Here is a 22748-nt window from a genome sequence, read left to right on the forward strand (position 1 = left end):
TAAACCAATCAGTATAGGAGAGATGACACCCTAGACTAAAAACAAGTATGTTGGATAGCCAGGCTATGGACACTCTTAAAAAAGAAAAGATCTTAAAAAAAATCAGTGTGTCCTTATTTGAAGGTGTGGAGCACCCCATCAGCTGTCTTCAGGTGACCCCTTGGTCCCTCCCAAACCAGCTGCAAAGGAGTTTTTAACCATTTCATAGAGGTATTTACAGGCTTGTGGATCATAATTTTCCTGTGTTGCTCTTAAGAAGGAACCTTTGAGGAAGGGAAGTAAATTTTCACATGTGACATTATGAACAGCAGGATTTGCTATAATTCTCACCTAATCTGGGCTGTGCACAATCATTACTGCTATCACCCAATGCCTTGATTCAATATAACTTATGAAAAGAAGCTTAGTTATCGATATAATTTTCTTCTTATTTTTTTTTTTTTTTTAGTAGATGAAAGCCTTCTGTGCTTTGGGAATATTGCTACATAAAAGTTAATGTGGAATAGATGATTCAATATCCTACAGCAAGTGTAGGCGCAAACAATGCCTAAATATTTAAAAAGCAGGAAGATAAGAATACCCAAGCACACTAATATGATATGCACATACCCCACATCTCTGGTCCCTATTCTTTAAGCCTATAAAAATAGTTATGAAATCTTTTATTTACCAATTTGAGAGCTTCATAAAACCCGATGGAACCGCTAAATGCTGAGAGAAAATCTCAGTGTTATATTTAGCAACTCACTTTGATATTCGAGCAAAGACCAAAATTGCTCTTCTCTAAAAAAAATAAAATAAATAAAATAATAAATTCAAAGGAAGAAGAATGTGCTGTGTGTTTTCCTGGAGACCAGTCTGTTGCTTTTTCACCACCTTTTTTCTCAGTCACTTCCAAGTCACTGCAATTTATTTCAGGGGTCAGATGGGGGATGAGCAAAAGGGAGGCCTCTAATACCGCAGTGATCCTGCCCTTACTCCTGTGAGAAAGAAAAATCAAGTTTTCACTCGAGGAATGAGCCTGTGCTATGGCTCTGAGCTGAGACGCAAAGAGCCAAGGAACTGAAATAGGTTTTCCAGCTCCTGGGGCTGCTTGCAAGGCTGGAAGAGGAGGTGGTTGTTGGTGCCGGAGGAGCTGAGTTCCCCCTGGAGCAGGACACAGCCCAGGGAACACAGCCCAGTGCTCTCACAGCATTGCAAGAGCCCAGGAGGGCACCCTCAGAAGGCTCAAAATCTCCTCTCAAGCTCCCTGCAGTCAGGAGCAAATCCAACACGTTGCTGCTGAAATGTCTCCCAGGAAAATCTGCTTTAAGCAGGTGCTGCTTCTAAGGGTACACGTTTCATCTGAATCAATGGGAAAGGTGCCTGTTTCATGAGGAATATTGAATAAAGCTTCCAAAGAAAAAAAATATAAATGTTACATGTGGTTCCTGAGAAGTGCAATTTCCACATTTCCCTCCATACCCACTCATTTAGTGACCAGAACACCTTTGGAAACCCCTGGATATTTCCAGCTCCCACTGCCCATGCCAGTTCCTTGATCTTTGGGAGGCTGCAAGTCCCACTTTGGAAAATGAGCCCAAACCCCTCACTTCAAACCCAGCTGCTGGCAAACAGTCTGAATTCAGTGCTTTCATTCTGCTTCTCTGGGCTGTGAGCTGATCACAAGGTTTGGTGAGAGGACACATTTCAGCTCAGAGAAATTCTTCAGAGTGAAGTCACCAAGATGGGAACAAAATCCTGTGGCTCCTCAGCTGAGTTATTTGAACACAAAAAGATCAAAAGAAAGGAAACATTCTCAATCTACTGGCTTCTCACGGGTGGGTTTTGGTGTTGGTTGTTTGGATTTTTAATATAGTGGGATATTTTTCTCTTTTTTTGCTTCCTTTCCATGTTGGCCAATGTTCCTTTGCATGTTCTTCGGGCCAATGTCTTTGTTCAGTCACAGATCACTGAGGTGTTGGTGCCTTTTCTGCAGAGTCGGGTGCCAAGTGGTGGGTGCGATGCCGGCAGAGGAGCCATTTCATGTCCCGGGAGAAAGAGAAAACGGGACCGGACCCGAACGCCTCCGCCCGAACCCCCGAACCGAACCCCCTCACGCCCCGAACCGCTCCGCTCCCGCCTCCCCTCAGCGGTTCGGTGCCGGGGGTTCGGGGCAGTGCCCCAAACGTTGTTTGTGCCGCTCCTTCCTCCGGAGGGGGAGGGCGAGGGCTCCTCAGAGCTGCCCCCGCTCCAAGGCGGGCTCCGTGTCCCGGCAGAGTCCTTCAGGAACCGCTCCGCCATCTGCGCTCCCTGAGGAGCGGACGCTCCAGCCCGGGCTGCCCGCAGAGCCGCGGCTGCTTCGGGCGCGGTCACCGCCCCGGGCGAGGGCTCCTCCGGGGCTGCAGCTCCAGGGCTGCCCCTCTCCGTCCCCCTGCACAGGCTGCAGCTCCACGGCTGCCCAGCGGGAGCCTTCAGGCTGCCCCACCGCGCTCCTCCATGGGCTGCAGGGGCACAGCTGCCATCTGCCCACGGGCTGCGGGCAGACAGAGCCCCGCTCGGCCGCCATCTTCCCCCCTCTGCTCCCTGACCTCGCTCTCTGCTCCGGCATTGCTCTCTCTTCGGCTATTGCTCTCTCCTCCTCCTCCTTCTCCTTTCCTCTACCCTGAGATCTTCTCATTCTTTTCTCCTTCTTGAACACCTTAATCGCACTTCAATCCATCCAGCCGGGTTTTTTGGAGCTTCCAGCAGCTCCTCACAGGGTCCATCCCTGGGGCCCTGCTATGGCGCCACATCACCCCAAGACATCTGGGGACACTTGGTGGCCTGATTTCTCCTCTGCTCTGAAGGTCTTCTAAAAAATTTGTCATTGTTTCTACACATCCAGCTTCCTATATTTCCTCAGCCTAGGCCATGGTTGTAACCAGGGGAGCTTCCAGCAGCTTCTCCCAGGAGCAAACCCCTGTGTCCCCTCAGCTTCCAGAACTGCACTGACCCAAAGCTGAGGTTCTGCTAAAGTTCTGCTCAGGATTTGCTTGAAATCTGCTGAGGTTATCTTGGAAGTACCTTAAGAAGAAAGAACCAAGTCTGGAGCAGGAAACTTTTTATTCCCAGCAGTCTCTCCCAGCACCAGTGGAGTTTGCAGCCCTGGGCAACGCTGCTTCACCTCCTGGGTGCATGGCAGCCCAAACCCCAGCTTCAAACAAGGAGAAAGAAATCTTTCCCTCCTCCTTTGCCAGAGTGGATGGTGCTGCCTGGTGCTGGCTGTGTTCAGAGGAAACTCTTAAATAGATTTCAAAAAATCTATTTTTAAATAGATTTCAAAAAACTGCCGTGCCACCCAAAAATAGGAAAAAACACAACCAAATACAACACTGCCACCACCACCAAAAAAGAACACAAAACCCCCAAAACAACTGGAAAGAAGGCAGAAATAAGCATTTCTTTATTCCCAGGAAGGCTCTGATGGGAATAAATAGTTTTCAGTAGATAAAAGGAAGATTTGGGCAGGGCATTGAGCAAAGCTTCCTAGTGTGGAGGGTGACAGATTGGTGGAAGAGATGGGTTGAGGTCTTTGTATCTCTGTGCTGGATGTCCTGGGGCACAGGTTTGACACGGATCTGTCAGAAAAGGGCTGTTTCTGATCCTTTCTTGCACTAGAGGGGCAGAATACACGGCTTTTATTCCGTTTTGTGGTGCAGGGGAAAATCACAAGATGATGGGATTCTGCATTCGCCTTTGCTGATTCATCTGCAGATTTTCCTTGAGTCTGGAGCCTTTGAGTGTGATTTGGGATTTCGGAGACTTTTGAAAGTGCAGCGTCTGTCTGAGATGAGAATGAAGTGGTCTCCCTTTGATCAAAACACAGGAAGATTTCATTATCCCTATTTCTTACACCAAAACTGTCACTACATATTGTCTCCAGAATGAGCTGAAAAAGCCCAGGGACCTTTCAGGCACATTTTAAAAACACCTCCCAGTGCCTCTAAACTATTCCACCCCAGCCTTTCCACGCAGTAACACCAACCATGTGGTTTGAGCCCTGGGGATACACATTCCAATTGCTTTTTTTGCTTTGACAATGAGCTGATAGAACTCTCTGATTGCTGCTTACAAACCCTAAGAACAGAAACTGCTGTCACCAGGCTCCCCTCATTGTGCTCAGCCCTGGAAACACAGACCTGGATTTCAGATCCCAGAGATTTTCTGTGTTGTCTTCTCCTGTCTCACCAATGCTGTCACCCTGCTCCTCCACTCACCATCTCACTGGAGACCAGAACTCATCTTCATGGAGTGCTCATCCATGTGTTCTTTTAGGTTTTTTTTCCCCTGAAAACATCACTTCTTGGGTTTTTTGGCTCAACTCTTGGCTTCCAGTTTTTGTAGCTAGCTGTTGGAGCAGGTATTCATCCCCCAACACCTGACAGCTGTGCTCTGCTCTCAGAATGAATTACCAAGGAGCTGAAAGAGCTGCTGCAATGTGGATTTCAGCAGAGGACACTTTGCCATCACTGCACATCTCCAGGGCAGTCACACTCAGCTCTCCTCTTGCTCACAGAGTCACCCTGGGGGAATTCCTCATCCTTTTGAGTGATAGGACTCCACCAAAAATGCCCATTTCTCTGGATTGTGAAAGGAGCCTTGATAATTAGCTCAGGATGCCAGCATCCAGATTTCTTACCACTGAATCCCACCCTCAGCATCTATCTTATTAATCCCTGGAAATATTCAAGGCCAGGTTGGATGGAGCAACCTTGTCCAGTGGAAGGTGTCCCTCCCCATGGTGTCAGGAGTGGATTAGATTTGATGTCCCCTTCCAACCCAAACTGTTGTGTGATTCTGTGATATCCCCTGAGTGCAGGGATAGAAAGGGATGGGCAGGTGGAGGGAGGGGATGGAGTTGCTTTCACACCCTGGGGATGCTTTCTCTTTGGTTGATGTGCTCAAGGCATTTTGGGCAGCTTTGGTCTTGGCATGAACCAGTGTCACTTCTCTGGGGTCTGTGGGTCTGCTCTGATTTCTGCTGAGGGAGGAACTGATCTTACACGTGTAAAGAAAACCTCATCCATCAGATCTGGAAGACTTTAGGCACTTGTTCTCCTGGCCAAACTGGTGACACCAGCTCAGCAGTGTTGGTCACCCATGCAATGTTCCAAGCAAGCAGGAAAGATTTCCATCAATTCTGGGCTTTGAATCCCAGCCTAGATGTTGCAGACCCTGGAGAATTCCTCTACTGCAAGGCCACTATATATTTTTTTTTTAATTATGATGCTGCAGTAGAGTTTCCGAGTGAGCTTTTTAAATTTAGGTGGGTTTTTTTAGGGGGGATCTGGTTTGATGTATAGACCAGATGGCTCAGCTGTAAGGTACCCAGGCAGCAAGTGTTGTCAGGCTGACTCCAAAAAAGCCAAATGGATCGTGATGGGCCTGGGAACACAGCTAAAAAAGAAAGCATTAATTCAGGGGCTTAATTTTAAGCATCTGTTAAAGTATCTCAGTAAATTGATGCTAATGTGTGTGTATATGGGAATGCACGTGTGTGTGTGTTTGTGCACATTTGCACTGTATGTGCATTGCCTTTATGAATCCCATTAGAGAAAGGCACAGACAAACCAAGTCCCACAGATGGCAACACGCACTGGGTGGAAGTGCTTTAATTTTATTTGCCTTGTACTAAAGAATTAATGATCTTACAGTTGCTTGTATTTGAGAAGCAGGAGAGATCAGGTGCCAGCTGCATGTTGGTGTTTCAGGCAGGCTGGGCAGAGCTGAAGTCAGCCTGCAGCTCCACACAAAGGCTATTTCAATTAAAGAAACCTCTTGTGATCTTGTATTCTCGGCTTTAAAGTCATCCTGCATAAATATTTTATTACATATTTAATAACACTTTTTCCTAATCAAGAAACCAATGCGTATACCTAAAATATGTGCATTTAAAGAGCTGCTGACACGACACGGGAAACTTTGAAGGATATTCTGTTTGGGAATTAATTCAGCTCGGGGCAAAATTCAGAAATAAAGTTTAAGTGCAAGGAGCTGAATTCATTACACGTTCCCACACAGGTCTGAAACCAAAGCCCAGGTTTGCTCCACCACTTATTTTAAGTCTAAGAGGGTATTTCTGTGCAGCAAATTCACATTCAGACTTCTAAAAAAACAACCCCTGAGTACCTTAATGAATCAACAAAAAAATGAGAAATTTAAAATAAAAGACCAGGTGCAGGCAATGTAATGGAGGAGAAAAATTAATTGTCAGAGGAATTTTATTGAAGTCTCACTCTGAGGAAGTCACTGTGTCATTTAGCACTATGAAAAACAGTGCCAGGAGGGGGAAAGCAGCCATAAAATTTAAGGGTGTTTTGTCCCCTGTTAATGTTTTTTGAAGATTTGTTGTTACTGCTACTTCTATTGCTATTTTTCTTGTTAACACTGTTACTGTAATATAGAATAACATAGAAGAGGTAATAATTAATAATAATCTGTGTGTGTGGCCTCATTTAGTACTTTAGCAGCAGTGGGAAAATAAAAAAAAAAGAGTGACATTGAGCACAGGATGGGTACAAATGGAGTGAAAACCTGCAGGACAGGGGGGTACAAACCCTGCTCTGGCACACAAAAAAACCCAAACTCAGGTGGAGATCAACGTGGTGGCCTGGAGGGGCCTTTGGTGACAAGGACACTCGTGGGGGCTTGGGTGGGTGATGTTCCACTGTCCTCACTCAGCTGGACCCTGCTGGGACACCAGAACCCACAGCTTTGCTCAACCACTGCAGCTCCTGAGACCAACCCAGGAGGAGGAGAAAAAAAAACCCAAACCCCACCATGATGCTGAGCATCCCTGTAGATCCCTGGGAATGCAGAGAGGTTTGGATAAGGAGGAGGCTTTGGGTCAGTCCTGCAGGATTCCTTTTGCCTTCTCTGACTCTGCAAATATTTTCCATTTCCTGGCCCTGCCCAGGCTGTGGGTGTTGGGTGGGCAATGTGGTCTCACCTGCAGTAACACTGGGCTGGACTTGATGATCTCAGAAGTCTTTTCCAGCCCCAGTAATTGTGTGAGCACTGGAACTGTCAGGTTTTTACCCCATTTGCAGTGTTTTGAGAGCACAGATACCTGATATTTCATCAGCCTCATTCAGTGAGAGAAAAAAAATACATTTTTTTCTCCTTTGAAAGCTATATTTCAATACTATACTATTAAATATATACTATACTTCTATATATTTCTATATTTATACTATACTTCCTATACACTATTCTATACTTCCAATATTTGCAAAAAGTATAACACACATTTTTTATTAAGTGAATAATTACCTTTTTTTTTAGAGTAAATACGGTGGGCTGTAATGGTCAGTAATGTGGTGCTGAGGGCCATGGTTTGGTAGCTATGAGCTTTTAACAGTTGGACCTGATAATTTCAAAGGTCTTTTTCAACCTGAGCAATTCTGTGATTCTAAGATCTTCCGATACAAAAATACTCCTGGTTCACCTCAAAAATTTCAGAGTTTATTGAGAATGGGCTCATCACCTCTCAGGCAGGATGTGGGGCTGTGTGACCAGGAGGGCCCCACAGTTATAATCTATGAAACCATTAAAAAAAAAAACAAAAATCATAAAAAGCATGCTAAAAGCTGGCATTAATCTCCTGAACTAATACCAAGATCCTGCTCATGAAGAACAACATCAGCCTGGGGTGGCATGTTGTTTGTCTGTGGTTTAAACAAGCCATCAAGATAAATCTGAAGAGAAACAGCAGCTACTTAATTAGGATGAGAGCCTGGAATTGTTTACAGATTAAATAAACAACCAGGCTGGTTGGGCTGGGCCATTAGTAACCTCCTGCTGCCTCGAAGGGCTCAGGTGAAGCCTTTGCTCCCAGGGAAATGAGATTTGTCATCCCTCCCCAGCCCTGATTTGTCAGGTCCTCTCATCAGATGCATCAGTAACTCAGGAGCAGTTAAATGAGCACCTTGGTGTCCTTCAGCCCTGATGTCCTCATATTCTGGGCCAAAGTGAGTGGTGATGCACCAGTCCCCACCAAGAAACTGTTCAGCTGGGGTCTGGAGTGAGCCACAATCCCTTCTCTCACCAGGGGGCTTTGCTCAGATGCTCTCAAGCCACCTGTACTTATTTATTTCAGTGGGAAGGTGGGCAGGGCCCTTTGGGAAGGAGAAAACAGATAAATTCTCCACCTGGGCTGTCCCACCCCACACATCATTAGTGCAGCTACTCACAAGTAGGGGAGGGAATGGGGTCACATTTCCAATCAAATATTTTAAAGCAAATATTTACATCCCCTCCCCCCTCACCAGTGAGGAATCTCTGACACAAAAAGGACATCTGACTCCCAGGCGGAGGGATTGGGGTTGTTCAGCCTGGAGAAGAGGAGGCTCCCAGCTGAGCTCAGAGCAACCTCCCAATATCTGAAGGGGCTGCAAGAAAGCTGGGGGAGGGCTTTGGACACGGGGGGGTAGGGAGAGGACAAGGGAAATGGGTTAAAACTTGGAGAGGGGAGATTGAGGTTGGATATTAGGAAAAAATTCTTAATTTGAGGGTGCTGAGCCCCTGTGCCAGGTTTCCCAGAGAAGCTGTGGCTGCCCCATCCCTGGCAGTGTCTCAGCCCAGGTTGGATGGGGCTTGGAGCAACCTGGGCTGGTGGGAGGTGTCCCTGACCATGGCAGGGGGTGGCAATGGAGGGGCTTTAAGGTCCCTCCCAACCCAAACCAGTTTGGGATTCTCTGATTGTAGTTCAGAACACTGAGTTGAGGAAGTTTGTCTCAGGAGTGGGATTTCTGCAGGTGTCAGCAGCCCCACAAAGTGCACACGTGTGGAAAGGTGCAAACAAACTTAATTAGAAGTGATTCAACCTCTTCCTTAGCACCCCCATTTCCTTTATGTCCATGAAGAGACCATAATGTCTCATGCCACCTCTTCTGTCCCTTACCACCTAGAATTCCACCCTGTAAAATCCCAAAGCTCAGTTTTTGAAGCAGACACATGAATGCCATCCCTGCCCTGAACCTTCCATTCCCTGGTTCTCAGCATTCCCATGTGCTGCTCTTCCTGCACATTGTACTGCTCAGGTGTTCTGCTGGGGAGGGAGGGGAGGCAAGAAAAAAAAAAAAGAGTTACTGAAAGGAGAGTCATAATTCATCTATTTTCATTGTTTCTAAAATTCTTCACAGAGAAATCAATTTTAATGAACATTTTTAAAGCATTTGTGGTGCACTCAGGAGGTAAGAAGGAGTTGGTAACAGGAGTCTGCAGCTGTGAAATGACAGGGAGACACATTTTCTCTAAATAACTCTACAGATGCTAGATAAACCACCCTCTATTTTTATGTTAACAAATATTTTGCAATGGGTTTCTGTATATTGGATATTCCAGTAGGGGTGGTTTATCACCAGGAGAAAAAAAAAGGAGGCATATGAAATGGAACAGCTTGCACAGTAAAACTCCTTCTGCACCATGGATGGAAAAAGCAATTTGAACTAGACCACTATAAAATGGGAGTTGTGAGGCAGTGTTTTGAGAAACAGCCCTCTGTAACTTTGGTTTGGTCTGGAGCTTCCTCAACCATCACGTTGCTGCCTTTTCCCTCGTCAGGACTGAATTATTGGGAGAGCTGCCACGCACACATTCACTCAGCAGTAGCTCCAAAGTGGGATTTAGGGTGGTTCCATCTCTGTCTTCCCAATTTTTTACCAAATGATACGGTTTTGGGGTTTACATGGGTGGTGTCCAAGACACACAGCCCTCAGGGAAGGAATTTTGGAACTTGCTCCTGGGCCCGGAGCCCAAAATCTGGGATGTTGGCATTGCAGTAGCCACCAGGAATCCTGTGTGAATCATAGAATCCTAGAATCCTAGGGGTTGGAAGGGACCTGGAAAGATCATCTAGTCCAACCCCCCCTGCCAGAGCAGGGCCCCCTAGAGTCCATCCCCTAGGAACGTGTCCAGGTGGGTTTTGAATGTCTCCAGTGAAGGAGACTCCACAACCCCCCTGGGCAGCCTGTTCCAGGGCTCCGTCACCCTTACAGGAAAAAAATTTTTTCTGATATTCAACTTGAACCTCCTATGCTCCAATTTACACCCATTACCCCTTGTCCTATCACTGGTCACCACTGAGAAAAGCCTAACTCCATCTCCCTGACACTCACCCCTTACATATTTGAAAACATTGATGAGGTCACCCCTCAGTCTCCTTTTCTCCAAACTAAAGAGCCCCAGCTCCCTCAGCCTTTCCTCATAAGGGAGATGTTCCACTCCCTTAATCATCTCAGTAGCTCTGCGCTGGACTCTTTCAAGCACTTCCCTGTCCTTCTTGAACTGAGGGGCCCAGAACTGGACACAATACTCCAGGTGTGGCCTCACCAATGCAGAATAGAGGGGGAGGAGAACCTCTCTTGACCTACTAACCACCCCCTTTCTAATGCACCCCAGGATGCCATTGGCCTTCTTGGCCACAAGGGCACATTGCTGGCTCATGGGCATCTTCTTGTCTACCAGGACCCCCAGGTCTCTTTCACCTCCACTGCTCTCCAGCAGCTCAGCCCCCAACCTATACTGGGACATCGTGTTGTTCTTCCCCAAATGCAAAACTCTACACTTCCCCTTGTTGAATTTCATCCTGTTTCTCCCTGCCCAACTCTCCAGCCTGTCTAAGTCTCTCTGAATGGCAGCACAGCCTTCTGGTGTGTCAGCCACTCCTCCCAGCTTAGTGTCATCAGCAAACTTGCTGAGGGTACATTCTAGACCCTCATCCAAGTCGTTGATGAAGATATTGAACAACACCGGTCCCAGTACCCACCCCTGAGGGACTCCACTGGTCACACACCTCCAACCAGATTCTGCCCCATTGACTACAACTCTCTGACTCCTTCCTTTCAACCAGTTCCTGATTCACCTCACTATGCACCAGCCTCTGCTCTCAGGAGCTGCTTGGGCCAGTCGTGGCCTGAGATCATTTCAGTTTGGTGTAGCTGTGGCAGCAGTTGTCAAACTCTCAGAGAATTACTGCCAGAATATGTTTTAGGTTTAATTTAACTTGGTGTAATCCTGCAGCACCCATCCCAGATTCCCAGTGCTCAGCTCCTGCAGCCCCAGCTGCCTTAAAGCCCACGGGCAGCAAAGTCCCACAAAGTTTTTTATGTTTTCAGGTGTTATTTCACAGTGCAGGAAATTACTCTTCAACCTTGAGGGAGATTATTGAAGTGAGCCCTCAAATCAGGCAGTGAGCATTGGGAAGTTACTGGGAGAAGAACTTGTTCTTTAATGTAAAGAAAAAAAAATTGACAAAGTGCTGAGGCAACAAGGAAGGAATTAAAACAATTTAACCAACACCCATTCCCCCTCTGGAAACTAAAAATCCTAAAAGCAGGGTGCAAGAGAGCTGTTCTATTGCCAGGAAAAGATTCCACAGCCCTAACCCAACACCTGTTATCTCTAAGAACATGCTGCAGTGAATTCCCTCTGCTCTGGAGGAAACTCTGATTTGAAAAGCACCACTATTAATTGATTCCACAAATTCACAGCTAATCCAAGACTCCTGATGATGATTAGACTGCTAATCAATTTATTTGATAGAAAGCTTTTCAAATTTTCCAAATTACAGCTCCGCTCTTCTCCTTCTCCCTCTCTTTTTTTTTTTTTTTCAAGTTGTTTCATCTCATTAACTGCTTTTCCTCGCAGTGAAAAGCAAGATCTTCCTTTCTTAATTGCCTCTTGACCCTCTCTTGCTCTCCAGTGGGGGTTGCCTTTCGAGCTTCCTCATCATGAGAAAATTAAAATGCTATCAAGGAATTAAAAATACTGCTTGGCCCAGAGGAAAGTGATGCCTTTGGAGCTCTATTTGCACAGCTTTGCTGGGGAAAGTCAGGCTCCCCAGGACACTGCTCTCAGGGAAGAGAGGAGGAAGGAAAGAACCAAAGGACACAAAGGCTTTGCTGGGTATTCCTCAGGGTGAGATTTCTGAAGCAACATCTGAAAAGTTTCAGCTGTCAGTGGGAGGTGTCCCTGCCCATGGAGGGGGGTTGGAGTTAGGTGGTCTTGAAAGTCCCTTCCAACACAAACCATTCAGGGATTCTGTGATTCCAGATCCTCTCTCCTTGTCCATAGTTAAGGGTCAGAATCTGGAACTCAAAGAGAGAAGAGCAAACCTCTACCTGCTGATGCTTGGGATGGGAGCAGAGGACTGGGAAACTTTGTGCTTCCTCACAAAGCACCCAGGCTGGAGAGCTAAATGTGTGGGTGCTGCTCTGAACTGGATCTTCAGTCACTTCTCTGTGTATGGACATAAATCCTGGGGTTACATCTTAGAACAGAGAATGGTTTGGGTTGGAAAGGACCTTCAAAGGCCACCCAGCCCTCTGCAGAGAGCAGGGACATCCTCAACCAGAGCAGCTTGCTCAGAGCCCTGTCCAACCTGATGGGGAATGTTTCCAGGGATGGGTGATCTGTCACCTCCTGGGCAACCTGAGCCAGTGTTTCACCACCCTCATTACAAAAAATGTCTTCTAATGTCTTGGCTAAATTCACCCTCTTGAAGTTCAGAGGCTCAGCATGAACTCTTTTGCCAACAAGGTCTCTTCCCAGCACCTCATGGAAACTTCTGTTGTCTGAGCAGAGCACAGAAGGCTTTTGCTCAGGTTCTCAGAGCTCACATCCTCATCAGGAGATAATTTATCTCTGTGAATATAAAATCAGAGAATAATTTTTGTTGGAAAAACCTTTAAGAGCTCAACTTTTAACCTAGCACTGCCAAGGCCACCCCTAAAACCTGTCCCTCAGCTTCACATCTGGATGGTTTTTACAGACTTGCAGGAGTGGTGGGTCAGCCCCATCCCTGGGTGTTACTGTCACATCTTCTCCATCATTTAACCACGTGATGCAGTTACTTCTCCTCCCATCCCTCCATCCTTCTCCTCTGGACACTGGAAGATTTCCATCCAGGTTCTCCTGAACCTTCTTTGGGAGCCTTCCCAGCTTTGCCCAACCCTCCTCTGCTCTTTGAATCGCCACAAGGACTCTTGGTCAGAAATCCCTCCTTGACTCCTGCAGCTTCTCCTTTCACCTCTTCGGGTTGGTCTGATGTGGGTGTCCTCAGGCACATTTACACCACTGTGTAGTTACTCCAAGGAGCAACAGTGGGGCTGGAGCAGGGGATCTTTACCTGGAGAAGCTTTGTTTGAAGCAGAGCAGCTGATCCCAGCCAGCTGCAGGCTCTTGGTGTCTGTGTGATGGGAGGCAGCAGTGACAAGCAGCATGATGAAAAGGACTGTGGATTAGTTCCAGAAGTACTTAGTACTCCCTCCCTTTCCTTCACAAGTGGCATTAGAGTAGGTGAGCAACTCAAAACCTGTGTGAGAACAATCTTTTTTTATTTAAATAGACTTTTTTTTTTTTTCAACAGTAGCTGAGTGCTGCCAGGTTTATACCCGCAGCTTTCAGAATATTCAAAATACTCTCAGTGCACATACAAGAAGGCCACAGGGTTTTCCCCACGATTGGAATGATCCAGTTACAGCTGAATGGAAGCCGAGTCATCCCAGAGCTGTAAAACTCACACGTGGCAGCAATTTGCCAACATTTTGGGGTTTTTGCACAGAAAGCGAGCTGTGGTGTAGAGGTGAGCAAAGTGTTGGCCACGCTGCAGTGATGCTGCCAAAGCCAGCTTGGGCAGGCTAGGGAGAAAATGGACTTTATGAAAAGAGTTTTTTCATTAACTTGAAAAGCAGGCAGCCTGGGGGACTGTTTGCCAGGGAAGCAGTGATGCAGCTGGATGGACACCACATCTGGCCTTTTGCCAAGGGAAAGGCACCGTTGGCCTTCTCTTTGCTCTTGGCCTGTGCTGGTTGGTGGTTGCCAGGTTCACTTTTTCCCCACAACTTTTCTTCCTCACCCTCCAGTTCCACCCTTCCCTGGGCTGACCGACTCTTGGGCTTCCCCATGTCCTCCCCACGTGTGACAAACCTGCTTTGGCAGGGGGCTGGGACCCCAGAGGTCCCTTCCAGCCCCTATCATTTGATGACTCAATGACTTTCTCCTTGGAGCCTTCTCTCTCTGCTTCTCCGTGTGGGATTTTGCAGGTTTCTTCCGCGAGGCAAATGACAAAAGGAAGATCCAGCTTTACCTTTTTGTTTTCTTTCTTCAGTCACCTCTTTCCGAAGGTTTCTCATTCTTGTCTGTGTGTTTTCCTCTCCTCTTCCCCCCCACACCACTTCATCACCCTCCCATCCCTTCTCGTGCAGCTCCCAGGTCTCCTCTGGCGCTTCCACTTCTCAACACAAACAGAATTTCTTTTCTCCTATCTCTCTGCTTTCCCACCACCACTCCCTGTCTCTGGTTTTCCACAGCTTGCTTTCTTCTTTAGTGCTTTGCATAGAAAGTGATTTCTTCACAATTACATCCTCTATATTTGCATAACTCCAGGTACAGCAGCCTTGGATGCTTTCCTGAGCCAGGCAGGTCTAATCCTGGTGGTATATGGGGTAACTTCAAGTCATGGCAGGTGAGCTTCTGCAATCTGCCATTGACTTAAAATGAATTCTGGGACTCGCTCCTTGTACCCTGAGAGGTTTTTAAATAGAAATCCAGAAGTTCTGCTAAGGCACATGGAGGCATATCCAGGATGAGGTGATTTGAGAGAGACAGCATGGCTTCATCTGACCTACCCTGTGACCTTCTGGAGTGGGCAAAGGAAGAGCTGGGATGGGATCCTTCTGGACTTCTGTAAGGGCTCTGACACCATCCCCCACAGCATCCCTCTCTCTAAACTGGGGAGAGATGGGGGGGCTGTTAGGAACTGGTTGGATGGTGACATCCAGAGGGTAGTGACACACTGTCCAGATGGAGGTTGGTGAAAAGGGATCCATACTACTTAATATCTTCTCACCAGTATTTTTTGGTGTCTTCATAATGACTGAGGACAAAATTTTTTTTAATGAGGGTGGTGAAACCCTGGCCCAGGTTGCTCAGAGAGATGGGAGATGCCTCATCCCTGGAAGCATTCAAGGTCAGGTTGGATGGGGCTCTGAGCAACCTGATCTGCTTGAAAATTCCCTGCTCATTGCAGTGGGGTTGGGTTAAGAGACATTGGAAGGTCCCTTCCAAGCCAAACCACTCTGGGATTCTCTTGGTAAGGAGAATCATAGAATCCTAGAATGGGCTGGGTTGGAAGGGACCTCAGAGCTCATCAAGTCCAACCCTTGATCCACTCCCCCCGTGGTTCCCAGCCCATGGCACTGAGTGCCACATCCAGGCTCTTTTGAAATATCTCCAGGGATGGAGAATCCACCCCTTCCCTGGGCAGCCCATTCCAATGGCTGAGCACCCTCTCCAGAAAGAAATTCTTTCTAATGTCCAACCTAAACCTCCCCTGGCACAACTTGAGACCTCTTGTGCCCTCTTGTCTTGCTGAGAGTTGCCTGGGAAAAGAGCCCAACCCCCCCCTGGCTCCAACCTCCTTTCAGGGAGTTGGAGAGAGTGATGAGGTCTCCCCTGAGCCTCCTCTTCTCCAGCCTCAACACCCCCAGCTCCCTCAGCCTCTCCTCACAGGATCTGTGCTGCATGAAATTCATTGGTTTAGAGCATGAGTGCCTGGTGTCTCATTTAAGATTAACCTACATGTGCAAACATATTTTGAAATTCTAGATGAGAACCACAAACTTTGATTCCCCTCAGGGGACTCCTCACCCAGCTGCTGGTTTTCACCTCCCTTAGGTTCAGCTTAGGGCCAGATACTACCAGGAGCAAAGTACTCACCTCAGGTAACGCTCAGGCAAGGTCTGGAGTTTCCCATTCACGTCAGGATTGAAAAGCCACTCATGGATTTAGCTTCATTACCAAGCTAATGAGTAGGCACTTTATTCATCCAGGTATTTCTAATGAAAAATGTCTTTCCCATTCATTGAATTGTCAAATTCCAACAGACCTGTGGTTACAAGTATCCCACACAGGAAAACACAGTCCTTGCCTGGTGTGCTGGCAGGTGTGCAGTACAGAGCCTGCCACAGCATCACTCCCAGCTCTCTGTGAGATTCTTTGGATGAACAAGACATGGAAGGAAAAACCAGCCAAGGCCAATATACCTCACCCTTCTCAGACAGCACATTATGGGCTCTGGGGTGAGATCACAAGTGATGTGATGCAGTTGTGCTCATTGTGCTTTCAGTGAAGCTGTCTGAAAACCCTGAATCAGTCTCTCATGGTGGGACTGGTTTGGAGCAATTCCAGGGGCCTGTCTGTCTGTCTGTCTGTCTGTCCTGCTGTTGCAGCTGGTTGTGGTTTGTACAGACAGAGGATCATGGAATGGGTGATGTTGTGAGGGAGCTGAGAGCTCCTCTCCTCCAAGCTCCTGCCATGCCCAGGGACACCTCTCATCCAGCCCAGGTTGCTCCAAGCCTCATCCAACCTGGCCTTGAACACCTCCAGGGAGGGGGCAGCCACAGCTTCTCTGGGCAATCTGTTCCAGAGGCTCAGCACCCTCCTCCTGAAGAACTTCTTCCTCAGCTCCAGCCTGAACCTCTTCTCCTGCACTTTCAATCCCTTTCCCCTTCTCCTATCCCTGGACACTGAGGAAAAGTCCCTCTGCAGCCTTCCTGGAGGTTCCCTTCAGGTACTGGAAGGCAGCTCTAAGGTCCCCCTGGAGTCTTCTCTTCTCCAGGCTGAACAATCCCAGCTCCTCAGCCTCTCCTCCTGCCAGAGGAGCAGCTCAAACACAAAAGGAGCTGAGATGTCAGTAATCTGGCAAGTTAGCAAATCATTTACCAACCCCCTGAGGCTGGGAGGTCCAAACCTGGCTCTGTAGATGAGTGAAGGGAGCAGGGGTGACTGTCCTGATGGTGTGGTGGCCATTGGTGTCATCGGTCAAAGGTATTGGATTAAAGCACCTGCATTAAAACCACCAGATGAGTGGTGGGAATCAAGTCCAATTTCTCTCCATCAAGGCTCTGCAAACCTTTATTTCATAAGAAAAAAAAAAGAAACAAAAAAACAAAACAAAAAACCCCACCAAACCAAACCAAACCAAACAAACAAACAAAAAAACCCCAAAGAAACCCCAAAACCCAAACCCACAAAATAAGAAACAAACAAACAAAAACCTTACTTTCTTCTGTTGTCCATTAGCCAAAGAGCTGTCCACCCAAGGTTAACAGCAGCCTGGGATGATGCTTGGTCTTGGTGCAGCCAAAATCCCTGCAGAATATTGGTTTTTATCTTTCAGGTATTTTGACACTGAAACCCCAGTATCAGCTGCTGAGCTGCCCGGAGCAGAAAACAATTTGATTTTCAATTTTTGCTCTTCATAGAAAGTTGACTGAAGGACTCAGTCCTGGGAGGAGCTCCCTGCATGGCCATAGAGGCTGTGACTTTCTGAAGATCAGCAGCATTTCCCCCAAAGGATCTGGAACCAGGGCAGGGCAGGGCTGGAGTAAACAGGAAGAAAATCCACCAGAGCTTAAGGAAATGATCCAAACCCCCCATATTTCCAAAGCAGATTGACTGGGAGACTTACAAGCTGTGATTAGGGGGAAGGTCACAAAACTTTTTTCTTTCTGCTCTTCCTTTTTTCCTTCAGGCCAGTCCCTCCTCCAGTCCCTCTGCTCTGATGAGCATCTCCTGGCCATCCCTTTGCTTTCTCTCTCCTTCTCTCTGTCAGGACAGCAAATGCCCTCCTGGCCCTCAGTGTGGAGAGCTGAGGGATCTGTGATATTTTTCCAGACAATTTTAGAGCTATTGCTGTTAAAAAAAAAAAAAAAAAAAAAAAAAAAAAAAAAAAAAATTCCAGGGAAGTGTGTGACTCCCCAGATAAAACCCCATTAATTTCCAGAGAAGTCTCTGGTTCCCTTGCTCTCCCCTGCTCTTACTGCAGCCCCTCTCAGCATCATTTCTGTCCATGTGGCTCATACTTGGTGCCCAGCTGCCTGTGCCTGTTTTTCATGCAGCTCTTTGCACCAAATTAAATCATTTCTTCCCCTGGTTTCTTTCCTCCTCACCTTTCCAGGCTTGTGTATTGCCCAGCAGCTCTTTTTCCCTCCTCAATTAACCTTCTGTTATTTCTTTCCTCGAGCAAAACCACCTTATACTGCAAAACAAATGTCCCTTCTGATACTGTTTGCTCTTCTAATGATTACTTCATTAAACCTTTTTATTTTTTCTCTCAGTTTTATGGGATGGGCAGCAAACCAAAAGAGCAGTCTGACATTATTAATTAAACGTGGCCTTAAGGAAACCCTATAAAACTCCTACACTCTTTTTATGTGCAGAATTTAATCCTTGTTGATTTCCAAGTAGGTTACATCCATAAGCAATATTAATTTTCCCTGGTTTTTAATAAGATTTGTGTTTTCTTGCCATGATGGTGGTCCTGGAAGAGAAAAGAGTCTACAGGAAAAGTTTTGCTGACTTCAGGGGAAAAACAAAAAGGCACCAAAAATGCAAATAAACAGCAAAGTTAAGAGAGAGACAGACTGAAAGGAAATGAAGGCAAAGTGGAATGAAATAAATCATGATGCTGCCCAGATATGTAAGTGGGAGCCTAAATCATTATGTGCAGGCACAAGTAATTAAAAGCAAAAATAAGATAAGAGTTTGCTTTGTTGTTTGACCTTAATACAAGGTTGGAAGACCAGTGTAATAATAAAAAGAAGTAAACCAACCCCAAACCAGCCTGTTTAGAAACAAATCCAATTATTTTATAATTTCTGTTTTTCAAAATTAGAAATGGCTGCAATTATTTTATAGTTTGCAAGATAACTTGATAATTTAGGGAATGATGACTCTTTTAGGACCACCCAGGAAACACTTGGTGTTTCAGGCACCTGGCCCTGGATGTGCTGCAGTATTTTTATTTCCACCAACACCAATACATGAACACAAGGTAAAGCAGCAGCAGGGTGAGATGTATTTAATGATTTAGATGAAGAGATGTACACCAAGAGGTGGTTGCTGAGGATCTGGTGCTTGAATTACTGTTGCTGTGTGCTGGATATATAAAAAAATTAAAAAAAAAAGAAGTATACAGGAGGAGAGAGGTGACGTATAAAGCCATGTATATGCATTTATGAAAAGACCTGGCTGTTAACCTCCCAGAGCACAACAGTTCACCTGCAAATCTGCTTCTGGTGATAGAGGACAGTAAGAAACCTGGGAAATATGCTCTGGATTTTCCCTGCAGTAAGCAGGGAGGAGACAGCAGCATCAGACAGCCTAAATCCACAGAGCTCTGCTGCCAGCAGGGAAGCTGCTTATTAAAAACTGATATTAGCTGCAGCTTAGCCAAGCTTTGGAAGCCAAGTTTCCAAGTCTGCCAGGTGGGATGTGTCTGGGTGCCCCAAGCTGGGAATCTGGCTTTGGAAAAGCAGCAGCTTTCTGATTATGGTGAGCATGGTTCTTAATCACATCCTGAGGTTACTCAGCTACCTACTGATCTATCACTGAATGGCTGAGGCTGGAAGGGACCTTGGAGAGAGAATCCCAGAATCCCAGAACCATTTGGGTTGGAAAGGAGCTCTTGGCTTGGGTAAAGAATTGCTGATCTATGCTTACAACTTTGTCACAACATGACAAAGAATATAAACTGGCCTTGAACTGTTTTGTTTTTTTTTTTTCTGGGTGAAGGGCAGATCATCCCAGAATCATTTGGGTTGGAAAGGAGCTCTGGGATCCTCAAGTCCAACCCTTGATCCACTCCCCCCGTGGTTCCCAGCCCATGGCACTCAGTGCCACATCCAGTCTGTTCTTAAAAACCTCCAGGGATGGAGAATCCACCTCCTCCCTGGGCAGCCCATTCACCCCCTCTGGAAAGAATTTTTTCCTGCTATCCAACCTCCCCTGGCAGAGTTTAAGTCCACAGCCTTTTGTCTGATCCAGTCTGAACCTCTTCTCCTGCAGTTTAAATTGATAAAGATATGCCCAGAAACACCTATAAACCCCCCACACCTAATTAAACACACAGATATTCTCATTTCTCTATGCCCACACCTGCTGATGGGGGGCACATGGAAAAGCTCCCACTCAGCTTCATCTGCTGAAAGCTTTCCACGTGGTGTGTGGGATCTGGGCTGATGGTTTTTTGGGGTTTTTTTGTTGTTTTTTTTTTTGCAGCTGGGGGAGCATTATAGCCTTTTTTGTGGCTATAGGTGAATGCTAAGTGCTGCATTTCCCTCAGAATTCATACACCCTGCCATAAAATGCAGGCTGGGGAAGTGTTCCCTGTGCAAGCTGATGAGTGATTAGTTATACATGGGTGTTTTTATACTTCTGAAGAGATGTTAGACAGAGTGGCTGCAACTGCATTTTGATTCGATAATTGGGTTTGAAGGACTCTTAAATCTGTGAAAACGCTTTTCAGCCTTTTATAAAGGTGGTTTAGAGCTCCTTTATATTGGGTTTTGACAGCTGCTGGAAAATTGTTGCAGTAAGAGATCAGATCTTCAGCTGGAGACATACTTGGGAAGTTTGCTACTGTTGTTTACCAAGGAAAAGCTGCCCACCAGGAGTGTCTGTTGTATATTTATTGTGTGTTACTGACTCAGGGTAATAAAAATGACTTTTTTTGGGTTTTTTTTTGTTATAGAACCACAGAATAACAGAAGGAGCTGGGTTGGAAGGGACCTTTCCAGGCCATCCAGTCCAACCCCTGCAGTCAGCAGGGACATCTCCAACCAGGTCAGGTTGCTCAGAGCCCCATCCAACCTCACCTGGAATATTTCCAAGGATGGGGCATCTCCCACCTCCCTGGGCAACCTGGGCCAGGGTCTCACCACCCTCAGCATCAAAAAATTCATGAGTAGGTCCAAAACCAAAGGCCACCTGGAACACCTTAACCAGTTCCTGGAGAGCAGCCACATCCCAGGAATGTGCCTGGGATCAGAGCAGATCCTAGGAGGGCTCAGACTTTGACTCTGGAATTCTGGCTGCTCTGGGATTTTGGCAGTACCACTGGATACTCTTGGGTTACCAAGTGGCAGAAACATTTTATTTTTGTGTGTGTGTGTGTTCCTGTGGCCAGGGATACGTGCAGAGAGAACAAGGCTAAAACCTCTTTTTTGTCCTAGAAATGTCACTTGGAAGGGTTGGTTTTGTCTCTGTACCATTATATTTTGTGTCTGTAACAGCTTGTCCTTCACTTAAGCTCTTCACGACTGAAAAAAGAAAAGGAAAAAAAAGGAAAAAAAAAATTCTTAAATAATCAGAGTTACTTGTCAGTGAGGATATGTACATAGGGAAAACAGTCAGAGTCATTGTCCCTGGTGCAAAGTCTGCAGTTTATTTCTGGTGGGCAGTGAGTGCCCAGCTCTCCCTGATGTTTTGTCCCCTCTCAGGGCTGTGAGGAGCTTCTGGTGTCCCCCATCCCCAGCTGATCAAACCAGCAAAGCTCCCTCAGTGTCATCCTCCTGAGCCTTCCCACTGACACCACCAAAAATAGCAGATTACCTTGCACAGATCCCAGCAAAAATGGGGCAGCTTTGGATCAGAATTTGGATCAGCAAAAACATCAGGTGCTTGTTTAGTTTTCCTTCCTCCTCAGAATGAAACTCAAAATCAGTTCCTCACTTTCTTGGCTGTTGAGCTTTGTTCTTTCTCTCCATCTCTGCAGCTGACTCAGGACAGGAGTTTGCCCAAGGCTCACTCTCTGCACTGAGATTCCCTATAAATTTTTTTATCCTTACCCATGAAAAGGGGAAAGGAGGCAGCAACTCAAGTGAGGAGACTCCTGGTGAGAAGAAAGCCCCCAAAAGCTGGATCAGAGTGTGTGCTGCAGACCCTCTGCTCTCTTCCCTCTGTCCCCTGGATGGGGAGGACACCAGGGCCTTGCTGAGCATCACACCAACCCCTGGAGAAGGTTGCTGGCCACAAGTCAGCCTCCCAGTTTCCAGCTGTTTCCCAGAAAAGGGATGTATCCCATCTTCCCATCTTCCCATTATTTTCCCCCCTGGCCCCAGTAAAAGCAAAAGTCAATAAAACCTGTGTTTCCCATGAACTTACAGTGCAGCAGCACAGGTATTTTAGGTAGAAACAAAATACAACCATTCATATATCTCCTCTTTGCAAAATTCTTCCCTGGGCTTTTTTTTTTTTCCTGTTCAATCCTTACCCCCAGCCCTGATCAAAAAATCTGCTTGGTTTTTAACTAAACCAGGACCTCAGTGTCCCTGCTCCCCCCTGATGGATGGGATGGCTGTAACCTGCTCTGGAGTCAGCAGCACAAACCCACAGGACCCTTGTCTGGTGCTTATGTTCCTATAAACACTGATCAGGGCCCTAAGTGTCTTGTTCAGCATTTCATAGCAAGATACATCTTGGTTTGACAGGTGGTCAATATTTTTGTATTGGGAAATTGAAGTATAGAGAGGAACCTTCACAAGATAATTCCAGGTTTTTTGGTTGGTTGGGTTTTTCTTTCTTTTTCCTTTTTTCTTTTTTCTTTTTCTTTTTTCTTTTTTTCTTTTTTCTTTTTTCTTTTTTCTTTTTTCTTTTTTCTTTTCTCTTTTTTCTTTTTTCTTTTTTCTTCTTTTTTCTTCTTTTTCCTCTTCTGCTTTTTCTTTTTTCTTTTTTCCTTTTTCTTTCTTTTTTCTTTTTTCTTTTTTCTTTTTTCTTTTTTCTTTTTTCTTTTTTCTTTTCTCTTTTTTCTTTTTTCTTTTTTCTTTTTTCTTCTTTTTTCTTCTTTTTCCTCCTGCTTTTTCTTTTTTCTTTTTTCTTTTTTCTTTTTTCTTTTTTCTTTTTTCTTTTTTCTTTTTTCTTTTTTCTTTTTTCTTTTTTCTTTT

This window comes from Heliangelus exortis, chromosome 5 (assembly GCF_036169615.1).
Source record: "Heliangelus exortis chromosome 5, bHelExo1.hap1, whole genome shotgun sequence".
Taxonomy (NCBI): domain Eukaryota; kingdom Metazoa; phylum Chordata; class Aves; order Apodiformes; family Trochilidae; genus Heliangelus; species Heliangelus exortis.